This window comes from Haemorhous mexicanus, chromosome 11 (assembly GCF_027477595.1).
Source record: "Haemorhous mexicanus isolate bHaeMex1 chromosome 11, bHaeMex1.pri, whole genome shotgun sequence".
Taxonomy (NCBI): domain Eukaryota; kingdom Metazoa; phylum Chordata; class Aves; order Passeriformes; family Fringillidae; genus Haemorhous; species Haemorhous mexicanus.
The window spans coordinates 18,599,426-18,620,774 of record NC_082351.1 but is presented as its reverse complement, the minus strand read 5'-3'; positions in this window follow the sequence as shown (position 1 = coordinate 18,620,774).

Here is a 21,349-nt window from a genome sequence, read left to right as displayed (position 1 = left end):
CTACTGGAATGCATAAGCATTTCTGCTGCCTGTGAAAGGGCAGCTCTGAGCTGTGCAGAGCATTAAGTGCACTGCTCTACTTTAACAAATAAATCAGGAAGTGGAGCAGATAATACAACTGTGTTCAGTTGTGGTGGACTGACTGTTATGTATATTTATTTCTTTTAACTGCTCATGACAAGAATGTGAGTAGGGACTGTATATATTATTTCTGGCCTTTCCTTGAGTTTGTTAATCTTCTCTGGGTGTCAGCAGTGTTTTGGTGATCCATCTGAGCAGGTCTCTTCTCAAACCAGACCCTGCACAAAGTCAGAACGCTCACACACAGGCAGATGCTTGGCACGGACACAAAAAGCTCATCTTGATTCAAGACCATGCTCCAAACTTTGTGCACCTGAAGGTGGAAAACCACTGCTCAGCCCAGGTGGCTCCAGCCTGTCAAGATCTGGAACAGGATTCTGAAACAGCACCTCAAATTCTGCTGTAGTGCATGAAATGTCCACACAAATGCTGAAGTTTTTTGGCATGCAATGCCTCCAAGGTGTATCCAGCCTCAGGCAATGCTTTTCAGACTTGTCCCCATGCTGGCTGGTCCAGATGCTTCACATTTGTGCTCCAGTACCATCCACCTCTTTTAAGTGTGGCTGGTGACACGCAGGAGGGACCTTGGGGTCATCCAGCTTTACTACAAACATCAGCACAGTCTAGGGTGGAAGAAAGGATCCATGGTTACACAAGGCACTGAAATGGATACTCCTCAAGAGAAAGTGTCTAGTGACATATGACTACAGACCTCCTTGGTGGTCCTGGTTTATCCCAGTTTTTTTTTTTAATGTCACATGCTGAACTGATGGAAACAAGGTGACATTGTGGTTTATGTTGGCACCTGGCATACATACAGGGACAGACCTGGAAAGAGCTGATTCTGCCAAAGCTAGGGGGTTTAAAATACATCTATTTCTTTCCAATCCTCAGTGGGGGTGGTGGAAAGGAACCTAAACCCTCTCCAAAATCAAAATGTAGTTATAGAGGGTTATTAGGGAAATAAAGTGGTTTCAGTGGGAGTGATTTACCCAGGCTGGGGTGGGAAACTGGATATTTGGGCTGGATCTCCTGGGGCAGCCTGTGAGGCAAGTGCCTGCTTGAGGGCCAGCAGCCCCATGGCCTTTGGCCTTGGCACACATCATCTCACAGAGTCCCTGGGGGATGTGGATATTGGGAGCACGTCAAAGAGGTCAGGAAATCTGGCAGGTCTCTGCCCAGATGACATCAGCTTTGGAAGAACTTCGTAGGAATCAGAGTCCTGCTGGGGAGAAAGCAAATGTCTGCAGATCCTCAGCTGCAGGGGAAAGAGCAGCTCTTTCTGCAGGGGAGTTTTCTGGCTGTCTGCAGGTTGCCCAGCATGCTCAGGCTCCATCACATATCTAGTTAATGTCTCCTGGTTGTTACTGGAATGGCAGCAGCAGCTGCAGAGGCACAGGCTGGTCTCAAGTAGGAGGTTGCTCCCTTCCAGAGCAGCAGAATGTTTTCTTTTGCAATTCCAAGGCATTGGACTCTAAACCTGATGTGTTTCCTCTGATAAGCTGCTCACAACAGAGGCCCTCACCCTCCTGATGCCAGCAGCATGGAGCACTGGGCAGGCAGAGGAAGGAAACTCAGTAAGATCAGGTCCTCTCAGAGGACAATTTTATCAGCAATTCCTAAGCTGCTCAGCTCTTCCCAAGCCCAGCAGAGGCAGGTGTTCCCAGTTTACTGTAAACCACCAGAGAAGTGTGAAACAGCTCTTGCTCTACTGGGCCATACAGAGAGGAAATCTGTCTCCAGGACAAATGCATTTCAATAAACCCCTTCTCGAGACACACTCTAGGTTTAGCCTATAAAGTAAACTCTGTAGCTCTCATTTTGGAGGAGAGAGGGGAACTGTTTTCTTTGGCATTTCCCATCCCTTTTTGCCTCAGCTGCAGACAGAAGGAAAGCAAAACACACATGTGGTCCCTGGGACGGGAGAGGAGAGGGAGGTTTTGCAGGGATTGGCATTAGGATGCTGTGGTACTCTGGAGAGCCCATCCAGTGCCACCCAGCATGAAACCTGCAGCTCACTGTGAACAACCAGAACAGTATCTGGAGCAGATACTGCACTGATCAGCAAAGGAAAGCCTGGCTAAAATGTCCAAGCACAGCCTGTCAACACAAGGCAGAGAACAGGCAAATAAATAATGACGGCAGGTAGAAAAGTGATGAATACAAAATTTCCATCCTAAAAAAAAATGTTTTACTACTGCTCTGCCCACTTACATTCTATTACCTGAGTTTCATCAACAACCCTAAAATCCACAGGGTGGTTCATATTGGTTATTCCTCTAGTTTAAATACAAAATCTGCACATGACCAGCCATTACAGAGGAAGCAGGAGCCTTGGCAGTGGAACCCATTGTCAAGCAACCTGTCCTGATAGCTGTGAGCAAGCGGCAACAGGTAAGATGAAGGCTGATATTTGATTTGCTTCTTTCCCAGACTAAGATCTGGCTAGTAACAGCTGCCTACTTTATGGTGAGTCTCTTTTTATTACTTTATTCACCGCTGTGCCCCCCAAAAAGTGGGGGGGGTGGGGAAGAATGGCTAAAATTTACGGCTAGAAGAAACCGATTACTGTTGGCAAGTGAACTGAAGGGATCAATTGTTCCATACGGCAGAAGCCAAAGAACTCAGGGCTCTATTCACAAGAAAAGACTGATGTGCTAAAGGGCACAGAAATGCCACTTTTGTTGTGTGGCAGAGAATTTTCACATTTGAATCCAAATTCCATAGGAGAGCGTGGAATGTGAGAGAGGCAGCTCGGAGGGCTGGCCAGACGGCGCGTGCGAGCGGAGAGCCCTGCGCGGGAAAAGCACAATGGCCCAGCACAAAGGTTCTGTGTTCACAGCCTCCAGAACAGCATCAGGCTCTCACACAGGCAGGGAATTGTGTGCAAAATGCCTGCAAGTCAGCACCAAATGTGCTCAGAGACAGGCAAAGCCAGAGCTATGTGCTCCCCTTCCCCAGCCAGCGTGGACTGTTGGGTCTGTTGCTGGTGGTGGTGAGAGAAATCTTGGTCAAACTTGTGAGAATCCCTGGTTTAGTGCTGGGAGAACAAACCCTTCATGTTTCTATGCAATTCCCAAGCTGAGCAGGCTGGGACCAGGTGCCTGCAGGTGGGATCAGGGATGCGGGACAGAGTGAGCACAGCATCATTTACAGCATGTCAGGAAAAATCTTCAGAGTTAGGATGCGAAGAAATCAAGACCCTTGGCTCCAGGACAGACATGCAAACTGCTGATGTGTCTGTAGAGAGGGGCATGTTGACAGAGCAGTTAAGCATGATGGGTCTGAAGAAGCCAATCCATTTTTGGACTTGCATCAAAGGCAGCCCCAGTGGGGAAGAGAAGGGTTTGAGGCACCGCCCTGCCATCTCGACCCCACATGCTGAGCTCACTGGGGTGAAGTTTCCAAAGGTTCTGGGTGCTGCACAGAAAGTGGGGACAGATGGTTCCTGCTCAACACCAGGGACAGCTATGTATTACCAGCTCATTTGGTGTTTTCCCATAGACAGCTGTACAACAGCAGGGAGGAATTTTGATTTTCAGTTTTGCAAACAGAAAATGGGAGGTGGGCACATATTTAAATAAATCTTCCAATGACAGCTAGGCACCTCACTCCCCAAAGACCCCTGGAAATCACAGTCCTTGCTCAATAAAGTGAAAAACAAAAAAGTTCTCAGAGCAGCCAAGTACAGATTCTTCTAAAGCAAATGCCAGCTTCGAGATTTTCCAGGTTTTGTTTTGGGATGTTCTGTCTGCCGGTATCCGAAACTCAGGACACACAAGTGTTTATGCATTTCAAAGGATGCTTGTGGCTAAATTTGGGCAAAGGTTTGTGAACTGGAGGAGGGGGAAAGGCTTTGGGAAGGACTGCAGCAGTCATTCCACCAGTGCAGGCCTGCAGATGGGCGTTGGAGCACAGCTCCCGTGGGGCGGGATCGATGGAAGGCTGACAGCACAGATGTACTGCAGCTCAGCTTGTGACTAATTTTAACAAGCTGCTTGCACGGTTACAAAAGGCAGATCTGTTGGCATTTTTACTTTCAAGCACCTGGTCTTGACAAACATTTTCTGCAAATAGCACATATGTCATCAGGCTGGACTTGGGGAGGCGTGCAAGGCAGGGAGGAGTTTAAATCCTGAGGATGGAGGCAGGGGCTGGAAGTGGGGATGGCCAGGATGTCCCACCAAACAGTCCAGGTCAGCATAACCAACTGTGGCCAACAGGCTGAAGGAAAGCAACACTCAAAGGAAGAGATGAAATATTTATAATATAAATGGTGCAGTGGGACAGGTCTGCCACTCATGATGGACAAGGAGCAGTGTCCAGGCACGGGCTGGAGCAGATTCCCTGCTCAGCATCACCTACAGTGCATTGACATAAGCCTTGCACCAGTTCCTGTCCTTGCTGGGTCCATTGCTCTTCAATGCCAGAGAGAGAGAGACAACTTGAGGGAAAATGCCCAGAAAATGACAGAGGTTCGACCCTTTGAAGGAGAACATGTTGAACAGTTTTTATAGAAGGTTTCAACTTAAAAAAGGTCTCTCTGTGTTCGAGCCAGCAGGGGAGGACACAACTACAGAGATGTGGTGCTTTCAGGGATAATCCTGGATCCGTTTGCACCCTCAGGCAAGGCTGTTCTTTTTGCATGAGATCCAGAGCACAGGCTGATCTGGTGGACCTAAACACGCAGCAGTGACCTCCACACTTCTCCTTTTCTCACCCCACAGTAACACCCACTGCCAAAACTCAGGAAGGACTGGTGTGAATTTGTGTTAGAGATGAACATCCTGCAATTCAAGCTTCATGACTAAGCACAGAGATAACAAAGGAGCTACTAACAGCCTCCATCCCTTGATGTCTCCACTGGCAGGCCATTTTGGAATAAGAGTAATTGGGCTCATTGCCAGAGTGGCTGGTAAATCCCATGATTCATGAAATGTAAACTTCCAGTTGTTGATCTTGCGATACTCTCTGCCCTTCAAACTAATCCAGCTGTTCACAGAAGTTTTCTCTGTTTTCCTGGAGCCTGGCACAATGAGGGAGATTAAATGCAGGAGAACAAAAGAGTGAAATGATAAACTAGTGGGGCCATGACTCAACTGTTTCATAGGCTTCTTTTTGAGATGGGGATGGGGAGGGACTGCTGACAAGCTGGGCTTTGATCAGACCAGGGAAGGGAGGAGGACACCAAGTGATGCAGAAACTATCTCAGTGAATTTTTTTTCTTTTACAAGGATGAAGCTGGTTCTACTCTCTGCATCTAGAATTAATTTACTTTGGGTTGGGCAAGGAGCAGAGAAGTAGGAGAGCCCTGTAGTGCCTTTCCCTGATTAAAATATGTCCTGGCTCCCAAACACGAGCTGTTCCAGCTCGTTTTCAAGCTACACTGGAGCCATTTTCAGACTTCAGAGTAAATCAAAAAGCAAACCAAGCAAACAAGAAATTTATGTGTCAGATCAGCTGAGAAACTGGGTCTCTCCTCTCCAGAAAGCATTTCATATTTTTACTGCAGCATGACCAAAACAGGTCTCTGCTGACCTATTACATAAAGCTCATAGTCAAAACCAGACCACCAAAACCCTTCTGCACACAGCCTTACCCCCAAAAAAGGGTCAGTCAGGGGCCTCCACAGTTGGTAAAACACACATTTTCAGTTGCCTGCCCAACACACAACCTCTCATTGCTTGCTCTGAAATAGTTGTGGGACAGTGGAGAGGAATGAGAAGGAATTTGAAAAGATGGAGATTTAGGAACAAATGATAATTTATGTCTTTCAGAAAATGCAAGTCAAACCTTGCCTGCTCTGGCCCTTCAGCACTCCTGATTGCAACAGGATATGTGTTTAGCATATCTCCAAGGTATTCTCACATGAACATGACAACCAGGTGCCTACTGCGAGGACAGCTATAACAAATCACCCACATTCTTGTCAAGCCAACGCTGCAATTGTTCTCCTCAGATCATCTGGCTGCAGTGTGGGCTCCCTTCAATTTCTAACAAGGAAAGTATTTCCAATAGTTGACAGATGTCTTTCCTCGCTTTACACTCCTTTCTTACCCTCTTCAGTGTCAGCCTTGCAGGAAATACCGAGTTAATTGGAAAGATTAGGGAAGGTCTCCTACAGCTATTGCAGGAGAAAGTGGGAGCAGACAGAATGCAGTTAAGAAAGAATAATTCATTTAAAGTTTTTATTTTAGTGTTAAACTTTAAATGTTAACAGTCAGAGGAAGGAAAGGCTCTAAAATTCTGTTGGATGTTTGTCATCACTCAGCACAAAGCAAAGTGATCCCTCTCACAATAATTTTAAACTGGTAGGTTAATTCCAATAATTTTAAACTGGTTAATTCCTTGTTCACATACAGAAGACAGTTTCCAAGAAGCAAGCATTTGTAAACAGTTACTAGAAGTACATTTGATTTTGCTCTGCAGTACTAGAGTGTGTGGTTCAGCTCACTGGTTTATCCCACACACAGATCTCAGGTTTTTTGCCCATAAATTTCTCTCCTGTGGAAGATGAAATACTCATTCTCAGCAGAAAAAAAAAATTAAAAAGGAAAAAATAAACATAGAGAGGAATTTTTTGAGCATGTAGATAATGAGAATTTCTATAGAAATTGTCTCATGAGTCCATTGGATTTGAGTCAGGGTTTGATGCCAAGATTTCTAAAGGACAAGAAGTCCTCCTCAAGGATCCAGGAGTGGAATCCAGGTTTTCACCTCCACCCACTCTCCATCATTTCATAGGCAAAAAGAGCATTTTCACATTGATATTGGTTTGATATGGAGTTTGATCTGCTCTGATTTACAGGCTATATTCAAGTGTGAGAGGTTACCAAGAATTTTCTTCCTGAAAAGACACAAAACACAACCTGTGCTAATTATCTCCCTCAATGCACTGGAGCCAGCTCAGCTGTTTGGAGCCCACAGACACGAGTTGTAAGGGAAATATGTAAGCATCTTGATTTATTACTGCTTTGCAATGCTGTCCTTGCAGCAAGACAAGCACCATCCTCCTCAAAAAAAGAGGTTTGTACTGAGAGGTAGAGGAAGGAAAAGAACACCACTGTGCTGCAGGGACCAGCTGCAAAATCCCTGCAGGAGGAAAGTCAACCAAAGGAAAAAGCTCTGCATGAGCAGTGCTCAACATGCAGCTCTCAGCTCCTCAGGACCAGTTCAGGAGGACAGAGAGTGGGCATGGCTGAGCAGGGATATATGAGCAGAGAATAAATCAAAAATTAGTTTTGTATTTAGACCTCCTGAGGAAACAGGGACAATTAGCAGAAGTATGGTAATTCAAGGTACAAGTCAGTGACAGTCACTGCAGGGCTCTACAGGACCTGGCAGGAAATCACCCTCTGAGGGGCAGTCCCTGAGCTGTTACCTCCATTACAACCAGTGGGGATAATTTGAGATAATTTTCAAGATTGGTATTATTTGTGTCATGCCAGCCAGCATTTATCCTGCAGGCCAAAACTCAGCACTCATTTAAAACACATTTCAAAGCATTACCTGCTCAGGCATCTGGAAGTGCTTAGGCACATGAACCTGTTTGCTATTTACACTGCTTAACTGCTCCCATGCTGGACTGCCCTGGAAAGTTGGGTGACAGCAAAGAAAACAGCAAAGAGCAACACCCAGTGCCTTTTCCAAGGAAAAAGGAGGATAAAAGTCCACTGGTAGCTTTGTTTGCTCTTTGGCTTCTCCTTTTCTCATGCCTTGAGAGCCCTGGGGAGCAAGTTAAAGGACAAGGGATAGAAAATGAAGAGTAGCCATGACTTCAGATGAGGATCCACCCCAATGGCATCAGGGTGAAGGCTGCCAAAGTCTGGTGGAGAACTGGAGCATCCAGAAGGGAATCTGCAGGGAAGAAGACCTGAACAAAGGTTGCCTCAGCTGGGATGCTGAACAGATGGGATCCAGTGAGGAAGGATCTTCTGCCAGGAGCCAATAAAGCAGAAGGAAAGCCCATGAGAACTGCAATGAAGCTCTGCAAGAGCACTTCATGGGCACTACTGTACTGCCAGAAAGGAGTCCCAGCCCTGCAAGCCACAGAAAAACTGCCCACAGCACATCCTGGGTGATGCTGGCAAAGTTCAGTGCAGGTTTGCAATAATAGACCACACCTCCACGTGCCACATGTGGTGGCTGGCAGAAGAAAAGAGCAAGATTACAGCAGGAGGGAGGCCAGGATGGTTAAAACCTTCCAAATAGCCATGGTCCAGAGGCAGGACTATCTCCTTAGGACACAGAGCAGCACCAATGGAAGTTCAGTGCTGAGAGAGGCAGTGCTGGAAGGTGCTCACAGCCCTGCCCGGGGCACAGAGTGACCTGCAGAGGCAGAAGGGGCAGGGAAGAGCTCAGCTGAGTGGGGAACACCCTCCAGTGAAACTCCATCCAGGAGAGCAAGCCAGAGACAAGCAGGGATGTGCCACTCTGCCACAGGACACTCCATCCCTGAAGGGCAAAAAAGGATTCAGAGAAGAGAACAAACACTGAGGTAAAAAGTAAGCTCCTCTCTGAAGAGCCAGAACCAGTTACCTTAAAAGGAATCACAAAAGGAGGAGACAAAGGAATCCACTTTCTATTATTTGAAGAAAGCTGATGAGGAATTCCTGTCATCCTCCTCCCAGAACTGCCAGAGCAAGACCAGCCCAGAGAACAGCAAAAGGCACAGATTTGCTCAGTCTCATCACTGGGACATGAGGCCACTACTGCAAGGTGTCTCTGAAACTGAAGTCCCCACTAAATTCAGCTGCAGCTAAGATGGGTGTGAACATCCTGAATTACCCCTCAGACCCCAGGCTGGGCACGTTACATCTTGGAATTCTTCTGTGGAGCAGTTTCAGAGCTGCTGTGCATGGATCTGAATGCCCTGCCCAGCAGCAGGATGAGCCCCCAGAGCAGGGGCAGGGCAGGCAGCAGACGTGGCAGTGCTCAGTGCCAGGTGACACACGTGAGGACAGGCACCTGCCAGCTCCCAGAGCCAACAAATTCCTGAGCCAGCAGCAGGAAAACAAACACAACAACGACTTGCCCCAACAGCAACTCGAGGCTGCAGTTCCAGCTTGTCTGCAGTATCAATAAATTGCTCTTTGTAAAAGTGTGAGGTTTATTTGCTCTGAGAAGACCCGTGCAAATATTTAGGAGTATTTCTCAGAATACTCCTCCTGAGCTTGGGGGTTATTTTAAATCTTCACCCTGTGACCACCCCTGGACACAGAGCCTGTGGCAGTGCTGCCCTGCCAGCCTGCACTGCTCTGCATGCCACGCTGTGCCCATGGGATCCTCCAGCCAAAGTGCCCATCGTCCCACATCCAGATCAAATTTCATCCTGGGAATGGATGAAAGGTGCAGCCACAGCCCAGGATATCTTGCACCAGACTGAAAACTTATTTTACCCCTTAATGTACCTTAAGATAATTCAAAAATTTAATGGCAAAGTCTCAGATTCTTTTTCTCACCTCAATCACTCCACAGGATAGTTGGCAACAATTTTTCTTCATCGGGTCAGCTCTTTCCCTCTTGGTCTGCCAAGACTCGTACTCAAGTTCCAACTTTCTTTGAATCCCACCTTCTAATTATCATTGTTATCTAATTCTTTTTCAAGAGAAAGGAATGCCCCTTGGTCTTTCAATCAGCTCAGATTTGTGACCTGACTTTAAATACATTCAGCTGAAAGCCATTAGCAATTATTCAATTGCCTTTGCTGTAAAATGGCTTAAATTACTTGACATTAGTCTGTTATTTGAAGAAAAAATATCAATTAAACCTTCAGGTTTAAAGAACTTACATTTCTACATTAGAGGCATTTAACAGTATTTTGTTTCTAAATTTTTTCCATCAGTTTCATCCAGAGCACAATTGTGCTTCACACGAGTCCTGTTGCCATCTGAGGTGATGCTGGATCCAAGTGTGGCTTGGACCAGCATTGCCCCAGGGCTGGGTCCAGGTGTGCCATGGACCTGGGATGGTGCTGGGTCCAAGAGCTCACCTGGGACCATGGCTGGGCTGAGAGCACCCCCTGCTCCATGCCACTGACCTCCCATCACTGAACACTGTGTCCCAATGGTGTTGGCAGCAGGATTTGCTCTGATGACAAGGAGAAGGAATAAAACAAAAGAAGAGCAAAAGAAGGAAAGAGTCAAGTGAGCAGTTTGGTGGCAGTGCTGACCAGAGCATTGTTTCTGTGTCAGCCCATCCTCCCTGCTGCCTCTTGGCAGTGAACAGGGCTCAATTTCCTCCCCTCTTGCTCTGAGTTTGACTCTTCTTCAGGGCCTGGGATGTTGAAATACTCAGATACTGGCCATTGGAATCATCAGTCAGCACACACTTCTGGCACTGTTCTCAAGGAAGAGTGGCTACAATTGTAACTAGAATTTTAATGCAATTGATTTGATTTCAGGAATTCAGCTTTTCCCTAAGAAACACTAAACTGCATTTAATCTCTCCAACCCATGGGAAAATACATCAAAATTTTCCAAAATCTCAGACAGAGCCTCAGTGGAGGGTGCAGCATTCCCAGGGCTTCCATCCAGCCCAAACCTGTGAGGTAACAGAGGGAGCTGGCAAAGCCCTACAGCCAGACTATATATTCCAGCCTGTTTCTTCTGCAAGGTGCCAGGTCATCACCCCACTCATGAGTGAAAAACAGAGCAAACTGACAGCTGGATTAGGTTTGAGGGGACACAGACTGACCTGGGGACCACAGCATGAGAGACACCCAGGTGAGAGTTCACCCTTCAGGAGCTGCTGGAGCTGGCTAAAGCTGCTTGGGGCAGTTGTCAGGTGGCAACCCGGGGTGGGTAAGGGGCAGGGGATGACTCCCTACATGAGTTTTTGGGCCAATAGCACTTCCATTCAGTTACTCTGGAACCACTGTTTAGATAGTCAGTTTCCCCTGGATCCATCTTCAGTGCACTCTGAAGGCAGGAAAGGGCAGTATTGTGAAACAGACAGGTGTGAAACCTCTTCAAATGGGAGAAGAGAAGTTCAGGTATTACTGATGCTGTGCCTGATGCTGCTGCAGAGAAGCAGCATCAAACTGTCCAATTCAAACACCAGGCACTGTCCAATTCTAACACCAGGCCAAACTCAGATGTGGCTTCTAAGTGGCACGGATAGAAAGGCATTAATTGTTCAGAAAGAGGGAGCAAAATTTGCAGAGCATAAACCTCCCCCCCCCACCATTCTGCCAATTCCCTCTGGATTGTTTTCTTAGCAGTGCTCTCTGAGGCTGACAGTCCCTGCTGCAGAGGAGGCCAGCATGGATCCCTGCACCACAGTGGTGGTTTGGCAGCTTTATGATGTTTTACATCACTTTTGCAGAGAACACCAGAGCTATAAAATTTGTAGTTTTCCTAAACCCCCAGAATCCATTTAATCAAAACAGTCCGGTGGCCACACCAGGGCATTATGCAAGTGCATGGCTGCTGCTCCTTCAGCTGCTGGAGGAGGAATTTGCTGACAAGTCAAGATTAAACTTTCAGTTCCTTCTGCTCTCTGCACTCATTACAGGCTGTTAAGAAATTTCAAGTTAATTAATTCAACCTCAGGAGAGGAAAATAATTGTAGGATTTAACATGGTGCAGCTATGGAAGGGAAAGGCTGAGTGTGTTTGCAGCTGAGCAGAAAACAGTCCTTGTTCTTTGAAACTCCCTTCTCGTCCTCCACTGCGCTGGCTGTTGCCATGGGGTAGCCTCGTTGGAAATCATTTCACATGAAATTAATTCTGTAGCACCTAAACAGATTTGCACCACAAAACCGAGCGGTTTCTGAGCCACTTCTTGTCATGCATTTTGTTTTCTTCCCAGAAACTGCCTGTGTTCACAGCCCATAACTTGGCACGAGCACCAGCAGCCGCACCTCGCCTCCTTCCAAGCCAGGGGCTGGTAGGAGGCAGGGGATAGAGCCCCATAAAACACAATTAACCTTTTCATTAAACAACAGCTCCCCAAGTGAGAACCGGGCTGTACTGACAGGAACGAGACTGCTTTATGTTAACGGTGTGTCTCGAAACTTAAAATAAAATATTTGTGCTTGCAGAAATAGTTGGAAAGGTAAAAGTGTCATAACAGTGGGTGTTTGTTATTGGAGCTGGAGCTTGCCTCCTGCCTGCAACAAAATGTCATAACAAAGCCGGCGTGGGGCTCGCTGCGTTTACTCCTCGCTGCAGTGTTTAAATTCTGGTACAAACCCCAGCCATAAACAGATTGCAGGACAACTCCTGGCACAGGGGGCTTATTTTAGCCTGCCACGGACCCAGCATCGTCCCAGGGGTGCAAAGTGTGTCCTGCAAGCTTTGCACTCCCTGAGATGGCACCAGGTCCAAACAAGCCGTGGATGGAGATGATGGTGTGCCCAAGTGTGGACCCAGCACCTCTGCAAAGCTTTGCTCAGCTCCTGAGTTGATGTCAGGTCTGCAGAATGGTTGGGGCCCTGCCCAGCTTGGAACCTGGGACCACCATGGGTCATGGCAGGCTTGGAGCCAGGGTCACCTCAGTGATGGAAACCACAGCATGGTTGGGCTCACCACCATCTGGGGTCCACAGCACTCTTGTGCCCAGGGCCATCTCTCCTGCACAAAGGTTTGTGCCCCCTGAGACCACTCTGGGCCCATGGCAACCTTCAGCCCGTGGCTAGGTAGGTTGCCAGCTGCAGAGCACCAAAGCCTGCCCCAAAATTCTCAACAGAGAGTTGACTTCAGCCCATCCTGTCCTAAAATCTGCTTTTTGCAGAGTGCCTTCATCTCAAGTGCAAACTAAGCCAGGCTTTCCAACCCAGCCCAGCTTAGGTGATGCTGGAGGGAGACTTTTATCACACTTGGCCAGCAGCAGCATTTTCCCAGCTGCTCTCAGCACCAGAGCAGCCAGCACTGGGAGCTGTGAGCACTCCCTGCAGCTCCTCCTGGCCAGCAGGACCCACCTGCTGCAGCAGCATGGGCTGGCAGCCTTTCAGCCCTGGGTCCATGGATCCCATGGCTGGGAGAGGTTTCAGCTGCAGAGGAACCAGCGTGACCCTGGTATGCTGCAGAGTGCAGCAGGGGGTTCTGTGGCTTTTTGGGGATGGTTGCTGTGTCCCCACAGCTCTGAGGATGAGGAATTGGCACAGGGCTGCACAGGGCTCCCATGGCCAGCTTTGAAGCAGCTCTGCTCTGATGGTTGCTCCAAAGCAAGGACCACCCCCAGCAGGTCCCTGACACCCTCCTGCCTCCACCAAGTGCTTGTAACCCCTGGGGCCACACAGGTGCCTGTGCCACATGCTCAGTGTCTGTCCTCCTGACCTCTGCACCGTGACCCACCCTGGCCATCCAAAACCTGGATGAGGAGCAAGGGGAGATTCAATTCTGGACACCTGAGGCAGGAAAACCCAGCATGCACTCTGGCACAGTGTGACTGGGCAAAGGGCAGGAAAAGTAAAAGACATCTGGGAAATGTACCAGCATCCTTTTTATTTTAAAATCCTTTTTATTTTAAAATGCCTTAGGTAACCTACAGTTTACAGCCTGCTTTGCTAGCACAGATGAGTGCTGGTCTCTGTCTGTGTGCAAAGGTCTTGGGGAGCAACTGGCACTTCCCATGAAGCCCAAAGCAGGGACAGCCCACATGGCTGTGCCATACCAGCAGCAGAACCTGTCCCTAGGACTGCCTGGCTAATAGACTTCTGCAGCTGTGAGCAGCCACGAATTAACATTGAGCATAAAACAGCATGGTTCCCCCAGAACAGCTGTAGAAATGCTTAGCCTAAATTAAATAAGCATTACCATAGCAGCTAGGTGCTTATTTACAAATGAAGGCCTGGAAGCTGCAGCCAGATCTGCTTCCTCTGGTCCCCACAGGCCCCCAGGGTCAGCAGAGGCAGCCTGCAGCACAGGACTGGATGGTTGACTGGAGGAGCAGGGCTGTGGGCTGGACTGTCTGCAGGTCTTGGAGGTCATTCAAGAGGTGGAGGTCTCCAGGGGTTGGGGGATCTTTCTCTGAAGGGCTGAGCCTGTGACAGAAGCCACCCTGCTGCTTGGAGGTCGATGCTCTGAGCAGGGCTGATGAGGGCTGAGCAGCCCCATGGCAAGGGGTGTCCTCCTTGAGCTGAGGCACATCTCCATCAGCCACCAGAGACTCTCTCTGCCAGGGAAGGAGGTCACCCTTGTCCCTGCACCCAGAACTGTGCCCTTGCCAGCTCCCTCTGGCTCAGGGACCCCGCTCTGACACAGCAGCCTCAGCCCAACTCAACCCCACAGATCCTTTCCCACGTCCTGCACCCAACTGGTGCCCTTGGCATATATTTTCAGAAGCAGGTGTCTGTCTGGGGCTCTTCAATCCACACAAAAGCCCCTTAAACTGCCTGATTTCCTGAGCTCCTGCCCACTCAGCAATCTTCTCCAGTCCCCAGAGAGCCATCAATCATGGCAGTGAGGATCCACAGCAGGGCTGTGGCTGCACTCCCTGCCTCAGGAGAGCCCCAGTTTGTGTCTGTGCCTGCGTGGGCTGCAGCTGCCCCACACAGAGCCATTTTCTGCTCCTGTGGGGCTGGGGAGCAGCTGCAGCCTTGTCCCTGCTCGGGGTGAAGGCCAGCAGGAGGGGACAGGCAGCGAGCAGAGCGTGGGTGCAAGACCTCAGGGGAATAAGTGGAGGTTTCTGTTGCCCTGTCCCACCCCACAGGAATCCGGGGTCACACCGTTCCCACCGGGAGGGGACTGCACAGCTGTGTCCTTCCCTGCTCCCAAAAACCTGCCTTGCTGCAGCAGCACTTCAAAGGGCTCCACTCCTCACCAAGAGCAGAGGATCTGGGAGCCAGCAGTCCCAGGCTCTGGGGCTTCATTAAAAGTCCCTGAGGGATAGAGGGAAATCCAGATGCATGGGAACAGGGGTGGGTGAAGGCCTTGGGTGTTTACTGAGCTCAGCTCCCTCCTCCCCATGACATCACCTGGGGCCTTGAGGTTCAGTCAGTGCAAAGCTCCTGGCACAGCACCCGGGGGCCGGGGGAGAGCCCCGGGGCCAGGCACAGGTGGGCAGCACAGGTGGGGCTGGGGGGTGCCAGCAGGGCAGGGAGCCATTGCCACTATCACCCTGCAATCAAAGCCTCTCCTGTGAAATGCCTGGGCTCCAGCAAGCTGGCACCCTGCTATGGAAAAATGTGCCTGGAAGCTCTCCAGCCATGCCTGCTCCAAGGAGTCACTGATAACCCTGCTGCCAGCCAGATACCCTGGGATGGTCCTCCTTCCTCCCCACTGCAGAAGGACATTCCAGATCCCATCCTCTCCCTGCCTTTCAGAGCCTTCCATTTCTCAAAAGAAATTCCTGCGCAGCCAGAAGATTTTACCACTTTGTTCTCAGAATATCATAATATTTTCTTTTTTAATTAAATCGCATTCCCCATCTGCCTTGCATACATGTTTTGGGTAGTCTACTTTTGCCAAACATAAGGTCAACATCCCTGCTACTAACTTTCAATAAAAGCTCACTGGTGCTAGAACTGTGTTTTATCTAAACCCGATGTCTGCTCACAATTCTGACCACACCCAGACCAGGGCTGTGTGACTTCACTGCCCCGGATTCCCATCAAGAGCCTTTTAACATGAGTACACTCATTTAGCAGCAGGCATTGTCTTGCTTTCTTCATTAGCAAACTGAAAACTCACAAGAATGATTTACAATATTTCTGTAACAATGATGAACTTGTGGGGAAGAGTGGCTGTGTTTGATTTGAGCTGCAAGCAAATTAGCAGAGATGTCCTGGTTCTTAGTTTTAAAGCTCAAAAATGGGCTGAACTCAAGGGAATTCAAGAGAAAAAAGCTACAGCGAGGGCATTAATAAAAGAGGCTGAAGGGGAGACAGCCAGGAAAAGCAAATCCCAACCTGCTGCATACAGACTGAAAAAAAAAGGAAGTCTATGCAGTTGTACTGGAAAATGGACTGAAAAATACAGATATAGCAGGCATTCTCTGATAAATGCACTAAAATGAAAAAAAAAAAAAAAACAAAAACAAAAACAAAACTTCACAGAACTCCTACAGGTTTTTTGTCCAAAGTAGTCAAACTTTTCCAACAGAGGTTTCAACCTCAAACTCTCTCAATTTACAGAACAGAAGCACAAAGATTAATAATTCATAGCAGCTTCCATCTATATCTTGCAGTATGGAAAGGAGAGAAAGGAGCCCAGACTGGACCATGCATTACTGAAGTCCAGAAGCTCTATTTAACTCACAGGAGAAGGATTTTGGAGAAGAGCTCACCCATCCACATGTTGGGAAGCACAGTGCCTTCCCTCCCCATGCTGAAGCTGAAGACTGCGCTCAGCTATAAATCTGGACTAAGATCTGCAAGGCCAAATCAAGATAAGCACAAAGCAGAATGCCTGCAAGTATAAACTCATCTTCTTCAAAGCATTTCAGGCCCCAGCTGCAAATTGGTTTATTCCGAGAACAAATTGTTGCTCAACTACTTGGAAGAATCTCCACAAAACTTCAGGCAAAGTATCTTTGATTGAAAAGAACTTAATATCAGTGATAAATAATATCAGGTGAGAACACAGGAGGCTTTAACCTCCCCCAAAAGTGAGAGAAGTAACATCAGACATGTTCTATCACTTGCTGCTCCACAGCAGCCAATACATTGCCCAAGAGCCTCCCCAGGGGTTTTGAACAGAATGTCCTTTTTCCTCTGTGCAACTCCTAACAATCTTCCTCCACCAAGACAAACTCACAGTAAAAAAGGACAAATAATCCCTCTCTGTGAACAAAGGGTTGGCTGGCCCAGGAATTTGGGATGAGCTTCAAGGATGCCCTGAAAAATAATCTGACACCCTGTTAATATTAACTCCTGTCCTTGCCAAGGAGAGCACAGTCACATGTCAAGTACCTAACACTCTTTGAGAAAGATGTTACACAAGAACAGCTCAGGTCATCTGTGAATTCACCTTCCTTGAGCAGCTGGTGGCACTCTGGATTCAGCATCAGAAACACCTCCCACCTGCACAGCTATGGCAGGAGGAAAGGTGGAGACCAAGTCTCTCCTCTGTTGTCCCACTTGCTGCTCTCCACTGGCACCATTTGAACACGGGGGTATGAAGAGCCATGGAGCTGTACAGGCAGATGGTGTGATACTCTCACAGGTTATAATCTTATTTTTCATTTTGGTTTTTCCTACAGACTGAGAATTACAAGAAGAATATTTTACCTCCAGCATGTTCTGGTTTTTCAGGTGAAGAAACAAACATCAAACCTGTTCCTAAAACCCAGTCATCTCTTTCTTTCTCTTCTACTCCCCATGAGGAAGGGTGCATGATAAGGAGGGACAGAATGTGGGAGGACAACGGGGCAGGGAAGGAGGAACAGGAGAAACAATGTGAGAAGGCAAGGAAATAAATAGAAACACATGAGGTAAACCAACCCTAATCTAATCACCAGAGAACTCAGCAGGGTCACAGATGACATGAGCAACAAGCCCAGCAACCTCAAGGAAATATTGTCCAGGTTGTGTTAAGACAAGCTACTTTCCCCTCGAGCCCATCATAATTTGGGTTTGCCACCACGTTGGGTTGGTCAGAGGAGGTGCTGCTGGTGCTCAGTGGTACCTGTCCCCCAGAGACCAGAGCACAGAGCAGATGTCAGGTATCCCTGAGATCCAGCACCAGGACGATGTGCACACACCTGGGCAGGGTCCAGTGACCAGGGCTGTGCTGCAGGGACCCACCTTGCAGCAAGCATGCAAGATAAAGCCACTTGCAGGCAGAACTGCAGCAGAATGAGGAGCCTCAGATCTTGAGGGATCAGGCTATGGGAGCTCTCTGGAGCAGCAGAGCATCATCTGTAAATACTTTGCTGTTTCTGCATGGTCCACAGCCACCCTCCACTTGGTGGCCACATCTGGGGAAGAGCATCCACCTGCACTGGATTATTCTTCTGAGTGTCGACCTCATTTTGGCTCTCTTGCTTAGTGTTTGAAGTTCCTCTGCAGAATCAAATTTAGCAAGGTCCATACCTAGGCTGAAAAAATATATGTCCTGGGGGCACTTCCTCGGTCATCCTGGCTTTCATTAACCCAGTTTCTCCACTGTCCTTCTTTCACACCCATTAAACAGCACCAAAGGGAGCTGGCAATACATTTTCCTTTGCCCTTCTCCTTTGTGCTCCTCCTTGATGAATGGCTAAAGCAGATGCACAGTTGCCTTTGAAGGCTCTGGCCCATGAGCATGTTGAATCAATGATGGATTGGACCAAATGAATCACAGTGTGGGAGAAAGCACAAGGCAATGATTTCTAAGTGGCCTTCACATCTTTACACTTCAGAACTTGCTTTAAAAGCCTGTTTTCTTCTTTTTATCTGGTTCCAGTTTCTGCAGTGCCTTTGCATATGTTGAGGGAGGTAGGGGGGAAGGAGGGGAACCTTTACATATAAACAGAAGAATCCACTTCTCCATTAGACAATAATGAAGCATTGTCATTTAGGGAGTTCAAATAGCTGGGAAACCACTTCAAGGCCATGCAAAACAACTGGGTAGCATCAGAAAGAACAGCAGTTGGCAAACTGAGCAAGAGAGTTCAAAACTCCAGTGAGCAAGCTCTCAAAAAACCCACAGCTGGTTCGGTAGCCTACCTCCCTTTACTGGGACACAAGAGCTGCTTCAGCAAGAAGCTTTAATGAAACTGAATTTTTAGGATATGGTGAATTGCCAGGAATAACTTGATCTATAACTGCTGCTGCTGGATCCCAACTGGAGCCCTGTGTGCTCAGCTGAATCCTGCTTGTCCCTCCTCACAGTGAGTGGGAAGTCTCCAAAACCTATTCAGAGCATCAGCTGCTTCCAGCTTGGCTGCTCTTGGGCCCTCCCTGTGACTGACACAACAGTGCTCATCAGATGGATGTTCTTCCCCCACAGGTACACCAGGGGGGATGTAGGAAACCAAACCCACCCATTTTGCAGTGCTGCTTGGAAGAGCGATGCCTTCCTGGGCACAGCAGAGAGGCAGAGTTTGTGAGAAAAGGAAATTGTCTTTTTGGGCTGACAGTGCACTAGAGGGAGAAGAACATGTGTGAGGCTCAAACATCTGAAAAAAATCCCAGCAAAAGCCATCCCCCAGGCTGAGAATTGGTTTTTATGGTTAAGCAACATGCCACACACGTCCGCCCCCAGGTCCTTCCACTCCAGGCTGCACAGGCACTTTGTGCCCAGACAGCCCTGCCAGGAGGAGGACACTGGTGGCTGGTCCCTGCCTGGGCAGAGGTCTTCCCACACACCCCCCTCTGTGGGATCTGCTTTATGTTACTGCTCGGGACGATGCCGCGTGTGGAAATGCAAGTGGAAGCTTGTTCAGACCACAGAATTTGCAAAGCCTGTTTGCTTAACCAGAGCTAAGCACGAGCCAAGGACAGCTTGGTTTGAGCTCCTTTCTTCTGGGTACCCCACATGGAGCCCTGTGGCTCCTGCAGTAGCTGTGCCAGGGCTGGGCTGTGCCTCCTGGGCTGAGCCCTTCAGGGAGATCCAGGGTTGGCACACACAGGAGGACAAACTCAAAGCTGCTCCCGAGGTCCTTCTTGGAGACCCAGTCTCAGTAGAAAGCAGGGAAAAACTCCCTGAAGCACATGAAGGGTTTCTTCCTCCAGCGCCCTCTTCCCAGAGCCATCCTTACTCACTGAGTTGCATCCACACAGGAATTGCAGCACCAGCACCCCATGCACCTCACTGCCTGCCTCCTTGCCAGCCCAGTGAGGGACAAATCCCTCTGCTCCAGAGATAATGGACTTGGATGCATAAACCCTTCTGGAATTCTCAAATAGTCACTGCCAGCACCTGGGCAGGGACAGATCCAGCCCAGCTTCCAAGTAAATATTCCAAATCTCCATGGCCTGGCAAACAGGGCTCTGGGAAGGGCCTAATGCTCTCCACACAGGCAGGGATTTTTATGGAGTGCTATGAGGTTTGGATGTATTATTTTATCTGTGAACAAGGGAAGTAGGGATGAGCTGAAACACAATTAGCTCGAGACTTTTCCAGCCTGACACCAAGTGCACAAGTAAAACAGTGGAAAGGGCTGAACAAGCCAGAGGATGGTACTGCAGGAGGCAAGTGTGTGAAACAGGGGTGTTTAGGACAAAGGGCAGTCTGTTAAAATAAGAAAAGCCTGAATAAACAGGGTTCTTTTTCCCCAAATACCACTTTCAGCTTCATCCAGCCAGAGCTTAAAGATAAAAGGAAAAGGAGCTGCTGATTTTCCAGTGGGGGAAACTCAGCTGGGGGCTTCCAGGCTGTGTTTATTAAGCACCATGCTCACACTTGGGGGCCAGCACAACCAAGTGCTCATGGGAGCTGAATCTTCCTTGCTTTACAAACCCCTCACATTTTAAGGGAAGTGAAAGTTCTCCAGCTGAACACTCCAGGAGCACTGTTTCCCCCAGACACAGAGCCCAGTGCTGGGACAAGTAGGGGATGCTGGGAGTTGTCACCTCTGGTGAAGCCCTGTAGTACACAACATCCCTGTCCAAAGGCAGCATTTTTAGCCACCCCCATCACGTTTGTCACTGATTTTCAGCACTCTGAGATGCACTCACTGTACTCCTGTGGGACACAGCCCCAGCTCAGCACTGCCCTGTGCATCTGCAGGGCACCACAGGCTTTGAAGTTTTGCCCCTCCAACGAGAGCCCTGGTTGGTATTGGAGCTCACATGCTTATTAGGAGGCGAGGATGATGAATTGCCTCTCCCTCCGTGCCCCTCTCAGGGGGCTGCTCAGTGCTGTCTCACTGACAGTGATGTTTCAGGACCATATGGCACTTCCACATCCCATTAGCACCGAGCCTGCAGCACCCCCTCCGCTCCACACCGAGTCTCAGCTTTCACTGGGGTGGGGAACACAAAATGCCAAAACTCCGGCTGGAAACTTCAAGGTCAGGAAGAAGTTTAGGGAAATGCATTCTGTGAAGAGCTAAACCTGTCTGCTGCCATCAGTGGTGCTGGTGTCACACAGCAGAGGGTCACCAGCTTCACCCAGAGAAGGCTTCCCTCTCCTAAGGGACCTCACTGCAGTGGCTGCAGTGCTGTGTGAGTCTGTCATTACAATGCACTTCCATAAAACCAACTGAAACCCTCTTTTCCCTTTGCCCCCACACTGTGGGCTTCCCCCAGGGCACACGGGGCTGTGTTTGCTCCTTTTGGGACTGGCAGCAATGGCAGGGAATGTGCCCAATGCCCACAGTCCCATGGGAACCTGCAGACTTTGTGACATAGCATGGTAAGGCAGTGCCAAGGTGCACAATGCTGCAAACCTATAGCTGTA